This window comes from Anser anser (assembly GCF_964211835.1).
Source record: "Anser anser genome assembly, chromosome: 9".
In the NCBI taxonomy this organism is placed as follows: Eukaryota; Metazoa; Chordata; class Aves; order Anseriformes; family Anatidae; genus Anser; species Anser anser.
Window position 1 is genome coordinate 6148122 of NC_139729.1, and position 10851 is coordinate 6158972.

The 10851-nt window shown below is 39.9% G+C and overlaps 1 protein-coding gene across 2 annotated transcripts in view; it reads left to right on the forward strand.

Annotated features, from left to right (window-relative positions):
* LOC310903851 (uncharacterized protein) overlaps positions 1-10851 on the forward strand; it is a 209100-nt gene that overhangs the window by 153230 nt on the left and 45019 nt on the right. For both annotated transcript variants that reach the window (XR_014587870.1, XM_083847827.1), the window contains one exon: positions 2540-2601. The gene's annotated coding sequence lies outside the window, so the exon portion shown is untranslated. The remainder of the gene's footprint in view (positions 1-2539; positions 2602-10851) is intronic.

A 10851-nucleotide genomic window follows, 5' to 3' on the forward strand; every position in this document is an offset into this window, starting at 1 on the left:
CTGACAGAAACAAGGATGCGATGGATGTAGGAAATCCAGCATTTTCCCCACCCTGCACATCGCAGGGTGTGATCCCATCTTAGCATTTCCTATCTGTAACTAATCTGGTTGAGATGCCCAGGGAACCTAAGTGTCTTAGGGCTTACTGATGAGCTTCTAACCCTCTTTAGGCCTTTTTGAGCACTCTAGCTTTCATTTTCAATGGTAGCTATTCTCTCATAGCAAGCTCTAGCTCTCAGGGTTCCTATAGACATACCTGCAGATTCCTAGGGAGCAAATCAGATTCATCAGAAACCCATAAGCAGCTGGCACATCAATGGCCCAGTCTTGTCCTGAGAGAAATGGGTACAATCCATTAAATAAGCAGAGATATTTCCACTTACAGTTAGGCTGGTTGTGATTCATTAACAGTTGTCTCATTATGTTGACTAAAATTAAAAGGAAATTTTGAATGAAAACTCTTTATACTATTACTGAGTGATGAATTATAAACCACGCCTTACAAACGTATTGGAGTTCTTTGAAGAGGTCGCTGATGAAGTGAGGGAGGGTGAGCTAGTTGCTATACTTGTATTTCTAAAAGGCTTTTGATGAAGTCCTGTGCTAAAGACTTTTCTTTCTTTCCCGCTCTTGGATGCTATGAGACACATCTGTTGACCAGCCAACAGATGGTCATCTGGCCCAACTGACTGAGCCCACCATGCTAAATAAAGCACAGTTTTAAAGTATGCTCTAAGAATGAGAACTCTGCAGCGCATTGGGGAAACCTGCAGCAAGAAACTGTAACAGCTAACAGACCTGTGAGACCCAGCGTCTCTCTTACATATCTCAGAACAAATTAAGAAATATTCTGTATTGTCCAGGAAGAAAAGCTATCAGAAATTGTGAAAGTATTTTCTTCATTGTGAATTTATTTCTAGTAGCTTCTACATAGAAGAGTAGAAATCTGGCTTCTGCATAAATGATGTTACAAAAGGCTGTTAAAAGATCGGCTCTGATTGCTCACTGGTGGCCTCCTAATTTACAGCAATATGCTGCTGTAGCAGAATGAAATTTCACTTTACAAAGCTTATATGTTAAGGCACAATGCTACAGGAGTGACAGCATGTAAACTACACTACTAGTCCAGGAAATGTGCTATTGTGGCTCAGAGAAAGCAGTCCAGACATGACTTCTCTGCTTCTCCCATTGCAGCTGTACATTAGTAGCAAATTAAAACTCATTATCACTAGCTCAGTTGCTTGGAGTTCCCTTGCTCTAGCGAGTGGCTGATGGGTGTTTTATGATTAGGGTCTGTCTCTTCTCCACCTCTTTTGAATCCTTCCCAGTTACTCCAGAGAGAAAATACAAGAAGAGACCTCCATTTGCTCCAAAGTCCCTAAACCAAAGGTCTGGATGGTGGAGGGTGTGCTTATACTGCCAAAGCCTGGATCCCTAGGTCCTTGGGTTCTTCTACATTCGTGCAGTATTTAGAACTATAGTTTTAGTTGTGCCATTGCCTCAGTAAAAGGTTATTCTGTTATGAGATCTGATGCGTGATCTGTAAACATTACCTTTCAAGTAAATCCATTAAAAATTTTCCTAGCTTTCAATTACATGTGCAAATATATGGCTAAATCTATATGTATTAAATAATTATATATCAACCTAGCAAGATTTCACTGTAGTGTACTGATTTTGGCAAATTCAAGAAGTGATCCAGATTTTTGACATCAGTAGACTCAAAATGCTCATGTTCCACTTTCTTTTACATTAATTATACTGTTTTAATTTCAAAATGTGTATTGTTGCTGCCTAGCATAGATTTTTTAGTTTCTGTACTGAGTACATTGTGAAATTTGTGGTCCAGTTCTGGTTTAGAATAAAAGACAAGTTCAAGATGTTGCAATTTTCCCTAGAAAAGGAATACAGGAATTTAATCAGCTGTATTTGAGCCATTATCAAGCAGATTGATTTGTACTTGTTTTTGGTTTCTCTGTACAATCCCAACTCTTCTTGCATGCAATGTTTATATATATATATATATGTGTGTGTGTGTACATGTCCATTTTTTTGGTGAAAGCAGCCTTCTTTATATTTATAAGGTTTTTTAGTTCCACCAATATTGTAGCCAATGAAAATTACCTCATTTCACCTGAAGAAAGGGGAAATGTATTTTGAATGTGTGTCATGGAGGAATTGCTTTTTAATTAAACCCTTAGCTGCAAAAATTATTCAAAGAATGAGGATTTAGATTACACAAACCTTTTTCTATTTTATTTTACTGCATATACATGTTGTTTTTTCCCTCCCCCCCTTCATGGTATGTTTTAAAGAGAAGAAAAGTAAAAATACATTTTGTAATTGGTATTTTAGAATCTAGAATGTTAATTCTCCAGTATGAAATAACATGAAAAATATATCTCGTTATATGTGACGTTCCATTACAACATTTCATCACTCCAGAAGCTTTGGTTTTGACCAGTTAATATACAATTCCTGTTTGTTATATTCTGCATGGTTTAAAATATCAACTCCAGAAATATTGGTTTTGTTTTAGATGTAAAGATCTATGGATAGGAAACAAGGAGAAGTTTACGCAAAAAGGTGCTGTTTTACATGGTAAGTTGAAAAATGGCTAATAAAGAACATTCAATCATAAAAATCACAATCAATGGATAGAATGAATTGATTTGAATTTTTGAGTGAGATTGCTTACATCTTGAAGATGGAAATGAAAATGACAAAAATTCATACAGTTATATAAAAAGAAAAAAATCCCCTAAAATAATTAATTTATACAAAAGAAAGAAAATCTATATGACTCATGGCACTCCAATGAGAAACTCTCCATCCTGAGGGAAAACACGTCTGCCTTGATACAAGATACATTATTAGAGGGAGTGTTCTTTAAGAAGAGACAGAGGGAACTTCCATTAGGTTTTAAATGTCATTGACATATTAAGAAAATTACAGACTACTGAGAAGTTTTATTAAAAAAATATTCTACCACTTGAAACATTATGATTTCTTGGCTAGCATAGGGTTGTTTAGCTTTTAAGACCAGAAGAGATGACTATAATCATCTGCTCTGACCCTAGGAATAAAATGGGCCTTAGCAATTCACAAAATTATTCAAGGCAAAAGCTGGAGTGTAGCTTTTGGAAAAGTGCCCAGTCTTGAAAAGTTGAGTGTCTCAAAACACCAACAAAATAAAATATCTCGACATTTATATTTGAAGTGTCAAGGAAAGGCTAGAACCTAATGAATTGTTGTGTTTTTTTGTTCTGTTTGTTTGTTTTGTTGTTTTAAAACAGTGACTTCAGTTGGCTGTAACTGATGCCAGTAAAGTGTTACCGTAAAGGAGAAGTGCAGGGAATATGCTAACTACCTTCCAGAGGATTTTTTTTTCCCCCCCTGTATAATGTTACCTGAAGTAGTTGCCTTGGCCCTGAGTTTTACCCCTTCTCTGAGATGTGCTCATTTCCTTTTCTTAAGTCCCAGGGCCCACTGGAGAATTAACCTCAGGCACTGAATCACAAGCTTGAAATAAGTTGTAGTGAAAGTTGAGACTCCTGCGCACTTCACTATTTTGTTTAATTCAGAAGAATGGATTTATCTAACTTAATAAACATGTTAAGGAAACCTAAATAGCACAGAGCTCTTATGAAAATCTTTAACAAAGGTTTAAAAATTTTCTCTGTGGAGATATAATTGAGGCTGCTACTGTAATCTTAGGGGAGTTTCTGAAATGGGTAGAGGGGTAAAGCTGTAAAAGCAAATAGCAAGCAACACCTTCCACCCGTGCCCAAATTCCCGTGTGAATAGAAACACCACTAACTACATCTTTCTTCTGATGGTATTTATCCTGTCTGTTTTGTTATTTCTTACCCTATAAAGTTTAATTTGGATATTAGTCTGCTTTACGAGAGTAAGTTGAGCCTGTAGTTGTTACGCTAATTCACAGAACAAATGACCATGTAAAGAGTAACCATGTTAAATTTATTTTCTGTATACTTTCAAGTAACAGGTAAGGATTTTTCTACAGTTTGATCCTTTAATGGTCTGTCTCCTGCCTTCCAAGCTTCTAAACTTCAATATGACATTGAGCATTGTTTCTTTCCCTTCTCTAATCCCACTCTACCAGCTCAGTCTTCAACATGTACTAGGAAAGAGGGGCATTCAGTATGCTAACAAAATACTTTCAGAAAGACACATTTCAAAGAAAATTCCCTATTCCACAAACTACCTGCCTTCAATGAAACCAGTGGTGTATTATAGATTTTGGACCGTGGAAACCAGAAAATGCTTTTGTTCAGTCCTCATTCAGCTCCTCTTCACAAATATGCAGATTAATGCAAGTTCTCAAGTGAACATGGCTTATTTTCTTTGCCTTTTGCACACAGGAGAACCTAGTCAGCATTGTATCTGTTCTTAAATACCTAAATGAATAGCATTTCTGACCATTTTACCTTCACCATTTTCTCTGGTAAGAAGCACTGATTCAACGTGTATGCCCTCACAACACCTAGCAATACCTTTTCAGTATTGAACCTGCCTGTAGTTCAAAAAGATTGTTGGTGTCCAGCTGGAGGTGACGGGTATAATGATAACACGTTGTTACTCTGTGCTGAACTGAACATGTGATGTTGTCGTGGGCAAACAAAATTAAAACATGATGAAGTCAAATAGCTTCCTTCTATTACCTCTTCATGCTAGCTGTTAATCAGTACAACTGGGCTGTCCTGAGATGACTTAGTCTTGATTTGCGTTAAAGTGAGCGGGACCTGTTATTTTATGGAATCCAGTTACTTCTAGAAAATATAATTAATGTGCTCAACATTTCCAGTTTATGAAATCCAGATTTTCATATGGTGCCTGCAGCTGCTCCTACTCTTTGAGTTGTAAAGAGCAATTTGGTCCAAAGTGAGAGTAAACACCATCTTAAAAGCAGCCAGCATCACTTTGCATGCCTGAAAAGTACGTAAAGCAAAGCTCAGTAAATGGAGAAAGACCAGTGTTTGGTCAGTTTTCCACAGATCACATCTACCTTAAAGTGTTTCCAGTGCTTGCCATTTCCTTGATGGACGTGACTGATGAGTATGTTTGTATGGTTTCCAAAGCATAGGTGGTATCTTTATAGGTGTAATTGCTTTGTTTTCCATGTGTGACAGATGTGGTATGGGTAGCTAGGCTGTGACTCTCACCAACAAAAAACATTGCCAAAAAAGAGATGTCCTTTCTTCACTTACTTGTGATATACAAAGGTGAAGAGTGCAGTGGTGGAAGATGATTACATGGCTCCTTCAGTTTTAACTTGATATTTTGAGTTATTTGAAGGGCTGTGTAGCTTAGAGGAGAACCGATCTTTTTAGGGTATTACGGATATTAGGTAAGTTAATCCTGATAAAAACAGAAAGAAGTGATTTCTAGGCGTCAGTGTGCTGAGTTTGATCTTTATTTGCACTGAGGTAAGAGTCCCTACAGTAAGTCAATCTTGCCTCGATGAGAAGGCGTGTCTTTGCTTTTGAGCTGTTGTCACATAACTCATTTTGCTGAACCATTAGAAGAAAAATATTTTTTGGTAAGAATTTAGCATTTGCTATTCTTTAGGAACTGTCAGATCTCTCACCTACATTTTTCTTAGTCACTCTAAAAGTCTTGTTTTGCCTTAAATTTCAAGGAAAGTAACAACAGGGAAATTAAAACAAAAATTGTACATGTTATACATCTATAGACATCCCCATACAAACCTAAGTCCTTCAGCCCACCCAAAAGCAAGGAGAACGTTTCTCAGGAAGTGAAGTGGTGGTGTTTGCTGTCTGGTATGGCCAGCTGTGGGGATGTCCTGGGCATGACCCTGTTATGCCAACTGCTCTCATTCTCATGAATAATTACAGTCAAGTCAGTGGAGAGCTTATGCGTAGGAGCAGTCATTTTCATGAGTCAGGCTTGAGGAAATAAAGGGCTGCATTTTTGCAGCGGGCTTCTAGACTTGGTTTATAAGAGATGTTACTTGCTGCATACATTATCCATTCAAAAGTCACTGTCTAGCTGAAGCTGAATATTTAAGTTGGTTATATGTGTTGTCACTTCTCACTTCTGCCACAGGAGAGGCTGAAAGGCCTGTCATGGGAGTGAGAGAAAAATTTCTGCTCAGGCTACACCTGAACAGAGGACGCCCTACCTCATTCCGAAGGTTTGCCCTCTTCTGTGACACTTAAGATTGCCTAAGTCTATGCCCAACGTGTGCTGTTTGTTACCTAAAATGATATTCTACAAGGATTTCAATCCTGTTACTGGCACGTGACAGATGATCTCCTTGGCCTCTAGTGCGTTATTATGAATCTGGTTACAATCTGGCTACTGCCGTTAAAGATAACAAAAAACGTTTTTACAAATACGTCAACGCAAAAAGGAGGACTAAGGAGAATCTCCATCCTTTACTGGATGCGGGGGGAAACTTAGTTACAAAAGATGAGGAAAAGGCTGAGGTGCTCAATGCCTTCTTTGTCTCAGTCTTTAGCGGCAAGGCCAGTTGTTCTCTGGACACCCGGTACCCTGAGCTGGTGGAAGGGGATGGGGAGCAGGATGTGGCCCTCACTATCCACGAAGAAATGGTTGGCGACCTGCTACAGCACTTGGATGTACGCAAGTCGATGGGGCCGGATGGGATCCACCCGAGGGTACTGAAAGAACTGGCAGAGGAGCTGGCCAAGCCGCTTTCCATTATTTATTGGCAGTCCTGGCTATCAGGGGAGGTCCCAGTCGACTGGCGGCTAGCAAATGTGACACCCATCTACAAGAAGGGCCGGAGGGTAGACCCGGGGAACTATAGGCCTGTCAGTTTGACCTCAGTGCCAGGGAAGCTCATGGAGCAGATTATCTTGAATGTCATCACACGGCACTTGCAGGGCAACCAGGCAATCAGGCCCAGTCAGCATGGGTTTATGAAAGGTAGGTCCTGCTTGACAAACCTGATCTCCTTCTATGACCAAGTGACGCGCTTGGTGGATGAGGGAAAGGCTGTGGATGTGATCTACCTTGACTTCAGTAAGGCTTTTGACACGGTTTCCCACAACATTCTCCTCAAGAAACTGGCTGCTCGTGGCTTGGACTGGAGTACGCTTTGTTGGGTTAAAAACTGACTGGATGGCCAGGCCCAAAGAGTTGTGGTGAATGGAGCCAAATCCAGTTGGAGGCCGGTCACTAGTGGAGTCCCCCAGGGCTCAGTGCTGGGGCCGGTCCTCTTTAATATCTTTATCGATGACCTGGATGAGGGGATCGAGTGCACCCTCAGTAAGTTTGCAGATGACACCAAGCTAAGTGCGTGTGTCGATCTGCTCGAGGGCAGGAAGGCTCTGCTGGAGGATCTGGATAGGCTGGACCGATGGGCTGAGGTCAACTGTATGAAGTTCAACAAGGCCAAGTGCCGGGTCCTGCACCTGGGGCGCAACAACCCCAAGCAGAGCTACAGGCTGGGAGATGAGTGGCTGAAAAGCTGCCTGGCGGAGAAGGACCTGGGAGTACTGGTTGATAGGCAGCTGAATATGAGCCAGCAGTGTGCTCAGGTTGCCAAGAAAGCCAACAGCATCCTGGCTTGCATAAGAAGCAGTGTGGCCAGAAGGTCTAGGGAGGTGATTGTCCCCCTGTACTCGGCTCTGGTGAGGCCGCACCTTGAGTACTGTGTTCAGTTTTGGGCCCCTCGCTACAAGAAGGACATGGAGGTGCTCGAGAGAGTCCAGAGAAGGGCGACCAAGCTGGTGAGGGGTCTGGAGAACAAGTCTTATGAGGAATGGCTGAGGGAGCTGGGGTTGTTTAGCCTGGAGAAGAGGAGGCTCAGGGGAGACCTCATCGCTCTCTATAGGTACCTTAAAGGAGGCTGTAGAGAGGTGGGGGTTGGTCTATTCTCCCACGTGCCTGGTGACAGGACGAGGGGGAATGGGCTAAAGTTGCGCCAGGGGAGGTTTAGGTTGGATGTTAGGAAGAACTTCTTTACTGAAAGGGTTGTTAGGCATTGGAATGGACTGCCCAGGGAAGTGGTTGAGTCGTCATCCCTGGAGGTCTTTAAAAGACGTTTAGATGTAGCCCTTAGTGATATGGTTTAGTGGAGGTCTTGTTAGTGTTAGGACGGAGGTTGGACTAGATGATCTTGGAGGTCTCTTCCAACCTAGACGATTCTGTGATTCTGTGAATGTTTTTATTGGTGAACAAAGTGAATAGGTTTCAAGTTAGGATCAAAGACTCATGATTTTGAGATACCAGTTTTCTTGTGGTCCTGCTGATTCGATGTATCACACTTAACCCGTGGAAAGATTAATACAGGTGTGATGTGACATCTTCTCTCTGAGTCTTTGACCACTACCAAAGCACAGTACTTTGTAGTGTTATCCTGCACCCATTTGTCAACCGTACCTAATTGATTAAGCTACTGTAACATTTTTATTCTCCCCATGAAGTTCCTTCCTCAGCAATCTCTCCATCCCAAAATGTAAATTCATCATTAATCACAAAATCAATAGGAGGGATGGTCTGGACATATACAATTGATAGCTTCCCTCTTCAGATTAGCATAACCTACCCATTCATTATGTGGAGTGAATAATACAATTGCTGCCACTGTGAAAAGGGGCAGGTCACTTGCTGTAAATTCCTTAACAAAGTGTGGTGTCATGTGCCTTTTTATTCGTCCAGTGTTTACTGTGTGTTTGGAGAGACCCATCTTCCTTTCTGATTTATCTCCTACCTTATGACAATGATCGTGAAGTTAGACAACTTAATGCTTAAACACTGAAAGACTGAGAGGTTTCTCCTGAAAGCTGCAGTGATTAAATTATGAGCTGCCCAGTGCTGAGACTGTGACTATGAGTAAGATATAAGAGGATCAAAAATGTTGGTCCCTTTTAAACCAATGTTGTTTCTTGCATGAGAACAGTGATTGGAATTTAGGCCACAGTGTGCATACTTTTCTGTGTTTTAACATATTAAAACAGTGAAATCTTCCAGATATTTATTTCTTTCTATACTACATCAGAATTAGTGTCTTCCATTTCTTTCTTCTAAGAGAAACAAGCTTTCAATCACATTTTCCAAAGTAGTTTCTGTGGTCTTTCACTAGCTACCCACTTAAGACTTAATAAGCCAGATCAATTATGCAAGAGAGAGAACACTTCCTGTAAGGGTCAGGAATGCAGCTGACATTAAATAAGTATTCCTTTCATAGATGGATGGAAGAATAATCCCCACTTATTTTTTTTTGAATGGCAGTCAAGAATCAGATTCTGATATTGTTGTCTACCTAGTACCTTATTCCAACTCTATTTAGAGTCTCACTCTAAACAATTCTTCCAATTTTATAGTGTGCTCTTCAAATCTTAGTAGCCATTTATCATATCTTTCCTGTCTTAGCCAAATTATGTATACAACACTTTCATTACCATGACACGTGGAAAGAGGAAAGACAGATGAACAAAATCTGATTATTTCTGCATGAGTAAGGTTTTCTTAGCTAAACAGGGAGCCTTTTCATGTGAAAGAAAAACTTGCCGATTATTGGCCTATGTAACTCCATTTATGAAGTTTCCTAAAAGCTCATTATTGACTTATTTTTCTGTTATACAGCGTTGTTACTTATTATCATGTAAATATGTACTTGGGAGCCTTTATAAAATACAGGTTACAGACCCAGTCCTATAAATATTTACAAACAGTTTTAAAACTCAAATCATTTGAACTGGTTGTATAACTATTCATTCTTTTTATTAAAAAAAAAAAAGAGAGAGAGAGAGAGAAAATGCCCCTGTAGTAGTATATCTGTATTTGAAAGTAAAAAGCAATCAATTGAACAAAGAACAACAACAACAAAAAAAAAACGCACCTTATAATCATTCCAATAAGCCGTTAACAGTACTTTTGGAATTGCTTCTAATGCTGTGCATTGTGTGTTTCTATGATAGCTTAATGGCTTGCAAATTTTTGTTGTTAAAATTCCACTTTTTTTTTTTAATTATAAGAGGAAAAAAAAATATATTTCAGTCCTTTAACTTGTTTGCCAAGTTTCAGCCCAGAGAAAAATTCTTATGGTTGAGTTACAAACCTCTGAAAATAGGGGGTTTATAATGGAAACACTGACACCACCTTAACTTTAGTGGCACTAGCAGTGCTGTATAATATACACTAGAAATAGCAAACAAGATTAGAGATGACATTTAGGACATGGGTCTTCAGGCTGTGGGAAAAATAACTGTGCTCTATTTTTTTCTACAGCCTGGAAAAGGCGTCTAGAGCTAAGTGTCATCTCTAATCCTATTTCTCATTCCTACCACAGATTCAATTAACCTGTTTTTTAATTATTATTGGCAGACTTTTTTTGCAGTTTTAAGTACCCATAGGTTCCCTAGCTACTATATGTCAAGGTGGAGGGAAAGGGCCAAGGAGACCCAGCACTTTGTAATATTTCTGTATAGAAGACTCAGTCCTGTAGCTGGCTGGACCCTGTCCCTACTACCTGAGTTAGCTGATAAATCAGGTAGAGTTGGGTCCCTCGCCTGTGCAACAAGGATATGTAGGACCATGCATGTATGCAAGCTACTTTTCCTAAAGGTAAAATCAAGGTTGGCAATTAAATACATGTAGCTTGGAACATCCGGAAGCTGTAACTGGGATAGTCAGTTACTCAAGTGCCGTGATTTCCACCATCACTTCTGGAGTGGGTCACATCTTTCCTCGTAATTTAGCCTTGATCCAGGGAGTTATAAGTGAGTCCTGAATACTATAAGGTAAGAATGTCATTGAACACTAAGAAATCATTTAGTCATAAGTGTCTCTGGGCTGGGTTGCTTTCACCACAATGCCCTACTCTTAACATTGTCA